The sequence below is a fragment of the Rhincodon typus genome, unplaced genomic scaffold (assembly GCF_021869965.1).
Source record: "Rhincodon typus isolate 14 unplaced genomic scaffold, sRhiTyp1.1 hic_rhity00001919, whole genome shotgun sequence".
Taxonomy (NCBI): Eukaryota; Metazoa; Chordata; class Chondrichthyes; order Orectolobiformes; family Rhincodontidae; genus Rhincodon; species Rhincodon typus.
In genome coordinates, this window is record NW_025967557.1 from 12693 (window position 1) to 20774 (window position 8082).

The 8082-nt window shown below is 40.3% G+C and overlaps 1 long non-coding RNA gene across 1 annotated transcript; it reads left to right on the plus strand.

The window, feature by feature from the left end:
• The first annotated feature begins 847 nt into the window (after positions 1-847).
• Positions 848-6469, plus strand: LOC125481377. The gene is made up of 3 exons (XR_007261312.1): positions 848-942; positions 5340-5455; positions 5817-6469. It is a non-coding gene; the product is annotated as an uncharacterized LOC125481377 (long non-coding RNA).
• The last annotated feature ends 1613 nt before the right edge of the window (positions 6470-8082 follow it).

An 8082-nucleotide genomic window follows, 5' to 3' on the forward strand; every position in this document is an offset into this window, starting at 1 on the left:
GTGGAATTAGAGAATACCAGCACTCAGTTTTGTGTGTGCGGGTCTTCGGAAAAAAATACATTTGCTTTTATTTATCGCTTTAAAATATCTCAAGGCACCTGACTCAATAAATTAATATTTTGGGGTGCAATGACTGAGGGATAGATGTCACAGATTATTCGTGTTCTGCTCATGTGCTGCAGAGTCGAGATTCAGCCCTGAGCCAATCCAGTCTAAACAAGCATAAGCGAATTAGGGCGGAATATATAGTTTATAATCTGATTTATCTTCCAATACCAGTGACAAAATATCGAAAACTTCCACTTCTTAAAACAGACTATTTCATCAGAGATAATGAAGTGAGCAGTTAACTTTTTTTAGTGAAATACTTTGTGTCTGCTTATCTCAGCGATTTCCTAATAGCTGTGTCTAGTCCCAAACCGGGGGCAAATGGGACCTGTTGTCAGTGGTCTCTTTAATGGCATGGCAGCGATCAATAACAGACAATGCAGTGGCGAGCTAAGACAGAAACAGACGGAGTTGTTTTCCAGGAAAAAAAATCCCTTTAACAATGCATTTCTTTCAAGTGAAAAACAGCATCTGGCTTTTAAATGTTATAAATTTGACAAATAGGGTGTGTATCTCACTGCAATTGAAAAGTCTGAAGCAAAACGTATACACTGAAGTGTAACAGATGATGTGCTCCCAGTCCCTGAGGTGCGCTGTGTGTGTCTTGAGTATTAGCCAGATGCTATACGCTTGTATTCTCTCTCTCTCTCTGTTTCCAGAGGCTCTCCTTCTGCAATAGCCTGTGACTGACACGGACCAAATTTATCCCGGAATAAGGACAGCACGCATGTGCCGTCAACCCGGATGTAAATCACTTGTTTAGAGAAAGCCTGGCTTGAATTTTGGCAGTGGAACCGGGTCTGGACCGGGCCGGGCCGAGCCGAGCCGAGCCAGGTTAGAGCGCGTTAACAGCAAGATAAAGGCAGATCCAGCAAGGACAGCGTATAACACCAAATTCATGCGGTAAATCTGGCCAATGACTAACAGCTGAGTAGCTGGAGAAAAGTCGCTGAAATTGGGAGAATTATACCTGGGATAACTGGGATGGAAATTAAATCCGAGGTTGGTGTGTTTGGTCCTTGGAGATTGAATCTGTTGACAAATATTTCAGGAGAACGGGAATACTGGGAAGTTCTAAAGCTAAGGGCACATAAAATTCTGAAATGTTGCATTTAAGAAAACAAAATTGCATTGGATGTCCTTATAATTCTGCATTTTAAAATCACAATTTACGTTTTTTCATCTTGCGTGGATTTTGCCAAACTTTTATGTTTAATGATGTGCTGCACTGCTGCTGTGGGCATTTAGCTCTTGTGGTTTGTTACCAGCAAAGATTTGCGATCAAGAAGCTGCCTGTGAACCGTGCTCCTCCCGTACCGCGGACTTTCCACATCGCACAGCGACCAACTGGTCCTTCACAGTGATAACAGCGCTCCCGGCACCATCAGGCGCCTCCTCCATTCACACATCTACAACTTTGCAGTCCATCCCATTCCCAGCACCATGGCTCACTGTGCTGAGAGAATTAACTGGCATTCAATCTGTCGCTTTCGAATCAAACTCTTATTCCGTTCATTCTGGTGTCATTTAGTTAGTGGAGTTTAAAAAACAAACTGTTGGTTCCTCTTTGGGGCTGCAAGAAAGAACAGCAAAATCTTGGCACCCACATTTAGAGTCATAGAGGTGTACAGCACTGAAACAGATCCTTCAGTCCAACACGTCAATGCCGACCAGATATCCTAAATTAATCTAGTCCTTTTGCCAGCATTTGGCCTATATCCCTCTAAACCCTGCCTATTCATATACCCATCCAGATGCCTTTTAAATGTTGTAATTGTACCAGCCTCCACCACTTCCTCTGGCAGATTACTGGATATATGTAGCACCCTCTGCATGAAAAAGTTGCCTTTTAGGTCCCTTTTAAACCTTTCTCCTCTCACCTTAAACCTGTGCCCTCTAGTTTTGGACTCCCCTACCCTGTGGAAAAGACTTTGGCTATTCATCCTATCCTTGCCTCTCATGATTTTATAAACTTCTATAAAGCAACCCTTCAGCCTCCAAAGGTCCAGGGAAAATAGCCTCAAACTATTTAGCCTCTCCCTGTAACTCAAACCCTCCAACCCCAGCAACATCCTTTGTCTGATGCCCATTATTTGTGGTGATGTATAGGCATGATATACTTGGAAGTTGTCAAGCAAAGTGTGAGTAACATCCTGAACTATTGTGTTCAAAAAAATTATGTTTTGATGCGCAGATGAAAGTAGGTTATTTAGCTGTACAGATCACATTGATTCCTAAAAATCTGCCTAACTATGGCTAAATGATTGTTTCAAGCTTTTGTTGGAAATGCCAGTTAAGGAGCCACCTTCTTTCTTTTGACCTTAGAAATCCTTTTGGGATAATGTGGAGAGGGTAAATGCAAAATCTGTTCCCCAATTCCCCCATTCCTCCATAGTTGGTTTTAAATGATTCCAGGATTTTTGTGTTCTGGACTTGCATTCTCTATTATCGTAGCCTTATATTTTTAAGCCCATCTTTTGAATGTAACTTTAAACTCTAGTTCCTTTGGCCCTCTCAGGTGAATGTAAAAGATCCCGTAGCATTATTTTGAAGAAGAATGACCAATGATTCTGGTTGGTTACTTGGTCAACATTTGTCAGATATCTTCTTTCCTTGTTGAAAAGCCAAAACCTCTATATTATGTTCTTATAGTTTCTGTCTGAAGATTTGTCATTTGTCTTGAACCGTTTCTTTACACAGCCTCCAATATTTCAGTGATGGTAGGAACTGCAGATGCTGGAGAATCTGAGATAACAAGGTGTGGAGCTGGATGAACACAGCAGGCCAAGCAGCATCAGAGGAGCAGGAAGGGTCTAGGCCCGAAATGTCAGCTTTCTTGCTCCTCTGATGCTGTTTGGCCTGCTGTGTTCATCCAGCTCTACACCTTGTTATCTCCAATATTTCAGTATTTCCTCTGCATCTCATTGGCAAGAACTCCGCTAAGTATTCAAGATGTGTGCTCTGACCAGAGCTTTATGCCATGACTTCTTCTGACTTGTGTTCTGCTGTTTTGGCTAAATCAGTCAAGATGTGTTGGATTTGTGGATTGTTGTAATGTATTGGTAGAGCATAGAGTGTTACAAAAACCCCATCAGGTTTGTAATTCATTTCAACCTTATCTTAGGGGAGGCCATGGCTTAGTGGCATTATGGCTGGACTGTTAATCCAGAGACCCAGATAATGTTCTGGGGACTGGGTTCAAATCCCACCATGGCAGATGGTGGAATTTGAATGCAATAAATATCTATCTGGAATTAAGAGTCTAACGATGACTGTGAATCCATTGCCGATGTTGGAAAAATGCATTTGGTTCATTAATGTCCTTTAGGGAAGGAAACTGCCATCCTTACCTGGTCTGGCCTACATGTGATCCAGACCCACAGCAATGTGGTTGACTCTTAACTGCCCCCAGGGCAGTTAGGGATGGGCAATAAATGCTGGCCTAGCCAGTGACGCCCTCGTCCTGTGAATGGAGGAAAATAAAACATCATTGATTGAGTCAAACCAGAAAGTACAGGAGAAACTCAGCAGGCCTAGCATCTGTGGAGAGAGAAAAACAGTGTTAAAGTTTCAAGTCCAATGATTCTTCAATGGAAATGAAGGGAGTTGGAAAATGATGACAAGGAGAAGAGGAGTGTGTGGAACAGCTGGTGAGGGTGTCCAGAGCAAATAGTCAAAGGGAATGCTTGTAGAAGAACAGAGATGTAGATACAAATAGGTATTAATGCTATGTGTGAATAGTAGAAAATAAGTCAGCTTTGCTGAGAGTAAACCATGCAAACAAGACACTGGTGGAGGTGCAAGGGGAGATTACGGGGAAATGAATGTAATCAGAATAGAAGGCAGTATTTACTATCTGAAGTTATTGATCTCAGTGTTGAGTCTTAAAGACTGTAAAGTGCTTCGGTGGAAAATGAGATGCTGTCCTTCCAGCTGGGCTTTGTGGGACAACTGCAGGCGTTGGACAGAAATGTTAGTGTGAGAGCAAACGAACTGGAAGGTCAGGCTCATTGTTACAGACAGAATGAAGGTATTCTGCAAAGTGGTCACCCAGAAGCTTTTCCATTCTGAGCAAGAGATATTGGAGTTAAAAAGTTAACTGTTTCTTTCTCCAGAGACTCTGTCAGTGTGGCAGAGTTTCCCTGGCGCTCCTTGTTTTTATTTCCAATCTCCAGCACCAATAGATACTTGCATTTATTTACCATTCATAGAATATGTGTGATACCCAGTTTTTGTTTTAATGTGCAGTCCTGGTGTGTCAGTTGTGGCTAAGTGGCATCCTTGCTTCTATGTCTCATAATAAGCATGAAAATCAAGGCTGTGTGCTATTGAGAGAGCATTGCTATCTTTTTGATGCAACTAAAATACCATTTGCATTCTCAGGTGGATGTAAAAGATCCGATGGCACTACTTCAAAGAAGAGTGTGCAGGTTATGTCTGGGTTTGGCCAATCTTTTGTTTTTAATTAACAGCTAGAAATAGATCATCAGGTCATTTTGTTTTGCATTGCTGTTTGCTGTGTGCAAGTGTACAACTGCATTCCCTACATTTCAATGGTGACTATACTTTAAAAGTACTTCATAGACAGCATGATGGTTTGAAATGTATTGTGCTAATGAAAGGTGCCAGAAAAACTTGCATTTATATGGATTTTCTTTTTACTCCAGTCTGATTTCAATTTCATTAAGCTATTATTCAGTTCATCTCTATACTTTGTTCAGCTCATTTTGCAAGTTTTAAAATTTTATTCAGCTGCCCTTTCTAATTTAGCATTGTATGCAAATTCACCTGCCATTTGATTTCTGAGTTTGTGTTCGTGATTTGTGTTAGAAATAATAGTGCTGTAATCACAATCACTGAACCGTCCCACTCAGTACATCCTTCCCCTTTTCAACAGAACTCCTTTAACAACTGCCCTTTATGTTCCATCTTTTAGTCAATTTCTTGTCCATATCAAGGATTTACCTTGAACTCCCATAGATGGCAGAGAATTTTCCTGCAATTATACAATATCAAAATATGCTTGCACCTATTTGGATGAATAGCTGAATTGTATTTATGTACCTTCATGCTTTGCTTTGCTGACTGAGCTATCCCGGAAAAAAAAACCCAACATCTTGCATTGTCTTATTTTTCAGTTAGATAGAAGGTAAAGTCCTTTATTAGAGATCCTCAAAATATCTATTAATTTTGAATTGTATTCATCCAACCAATGTTTCTGATTTCATTAGGTTCTGCATGGCACCTTCTCTGCAAATCAGGCTATGGATCCAACAATATCATCTTAATCCAAATCTCTCCTTCTGTTTTTCGTGGTGCTGGTTCGACTGATGCCAGAGTGATTCAGGTTTGTTCCCTCTTGGGCTTAGGTTAAAACTAATCTTGCCCAGTGAATTTTATCATAACAAGAAATAAGTCTGAAATTATTGTTAGGAAAATATGAATTATGTTTGAAGCTATACTATTCTAATGTAAACAGCCAATATAAATAGAAGATAAATAATACTTTCCTAAACTATTAGTAATAAGATGCCAATCATCTGGGAGTTTATGTATTCTCAGTGCAGTTATAAGTACATTTTACACCGTTACAGGGAATTTGGATATTTAAAGAGAGTGTAACTATTTACAGTTGTTTACTTATTGTTGGATATTAAAATGGTGCTGTAGCAAAGTATTCAAAATGTATTGCTGTTATTGTCTTTCAGCCTAGTGAGCTGTGATGGATTTCCGGGGCAAAAAGTATGAGCGTGGGAGTAACTGGTCAGACCCTGAGGTGGTTGAGCTGCTGCAGCTTTGGGCCGATGAGTCTGTTCAGATGGAACTGGAGAGTTGTCTGAGAAACCAGCATGTCTTCAACAGGATAGCTGAAGTCTTGAGGGAAAAGGGGATCCACAGAACAGGAGACCAGTGCAGGGAGAAGATCAAGAAAATGAAACTTGAATACAGAAGAATTAAGGACAACAACAAAATCTGTAGGGGTGGACGGACTTGGAAGTTCTTTGAAGTGATGGATAGAGTTTTGTCCAATAGGCCAAATATTTGTTACAGTACTGTGGGTAGCACAGTGATAACACAGCAGATACCACCAGGTGTATTGGCAGCAGGAGATGGTTATATTCATCATCACCACCACCATCATCTTACTTCTCCACATGGTATTTCTCATTCTCACCATCCTCAGGAGCTAATGGATATTAAATGTGAGGAAGTAGACTCGGATGAACGTAGTGAGACACCTGAACCACCACCACCAATTGTACTTCCGCAAGCCGCGGATGATCATGGGATGGATGGGAGCCTCTTGGAAGGGGGACATCATGATGGGTCACCAGCCGCTAGGCCAGATAGTCATACGGAGAATGCCGTTTCTCCATCAGGTTGGTACCTAACATCATCTCAAATCTCCTCTTTCATTCAAGTTCATCTACGTCTTGCATTTTATCTGGCTAATCATCTCCTCTCCCCACTGGCTAATTTTCCTCCTTCTCTGCCATTGCCTACTCCCACTTCAGCTCCCCATTCCCTTATGCCCACACTTCTTTCATTCTTTTTATTTGTGTCCTCTCTTTAATTTTTTTTTAGTTTTAAGCCTTTATTCTTCTTTTACCTTTCTGTCTCCTCTATTTTTCTGTTTTTCAATATTTATTCAAATGCTGTTTAGGATGTTGCTACACTTGTTTTACTCGGTGATGCCCGGTTGACAAATATTTGCTTTACTGCAATGCGTTTGAACATGATGTTAATCAAGTTTCCTCCTGTGGATCTTGCCAGGGTCTCACCTGTTCCTTAAGATCATGTGATGAAGTAAACTGAGCATAGTGTTGTAGATGTGGGCTGAATCAAGGCTGGGTAGATTGTCAAAATTGTACCTGTCATTTTATGTTATTAACTGGCACCTATGAGACCAGGAGTGTGCCAATTGATGAAATATCCCAGTTGATCAAGAAGTCCACACAATCAATGTAAAAACATACACTAAGTAATAGAAATGTAATGCAGACACATCACTGTTATACTTTCACTTACAGCATAAATCATGAAATAATAATGCAACTTTGCCTTAAATAAAACTTACCAGCAGAGAGCCTTCTCACTCTCACTTTCAACTGACTACTTGGACATCGCGGAGTTCGCAATAATATAGTAAACGTCTGGTATTTGAGGTATATAACTTCTGCTGATTTATCGAGAGCACCGGTTCATAAGGTCCCAATTAAAACAAAATTTGCTATATACACTGAACACACTATTCTCCTTCACAATAGCCTCATGAGAGCAGCCATGGACCCATCATAACTTGTGAATTATGTTTTATATAACACACCTGAATTTAACCTAACCCAAATGCATCATGCCACATTTATCTCTATTGACAAACATTTGCCATGCATATTTGTAAATTAAAATTATAGATTGTTTCTTTGATGCCAGATTATTAGTAAAGATGCTGAAAACAAAAGGAACAGACATTCTTTTCCGAGGTGTTGACCATGGCTCACTGATTGAGCCTGGAGATTGTGTTCCAGAAACATAAGGGAATGCTACAAGGTGTCAACGTTCAAATGAGACAGTGACTCACCACTTGGGTAAGAAATCCCAAAGCATTCTTTCTGTGAAGAGCAGGGAAGTTCCTTCTATTTCCAGTTCAAATCTGTATCCTTAAACAATACCCAAAAGCAGATGATCTTCTTAATATCACATTTCTGTTTGCAGAAGGTTACTGTGCACAAATTGTCTGATTATATTTCATATGACAGTGAGTACACTTGAAAAGCAGTTTGTGGATTATAAAGTACTTTAGAGTGACCTCGGTTCAGTGCAAATACAAGTCCTTTTTACATATTCTTTTCTGCAGTAGTCCAGGCAGCTGCCGCCAAAGCGCAGTGGAGAAAGACCACTGTCTGAGATCTTTCTACTGAAGTTAAATGGGTGTCTGTTCAGTTATCAGACCCTCCTGGTAAGATTAAATAT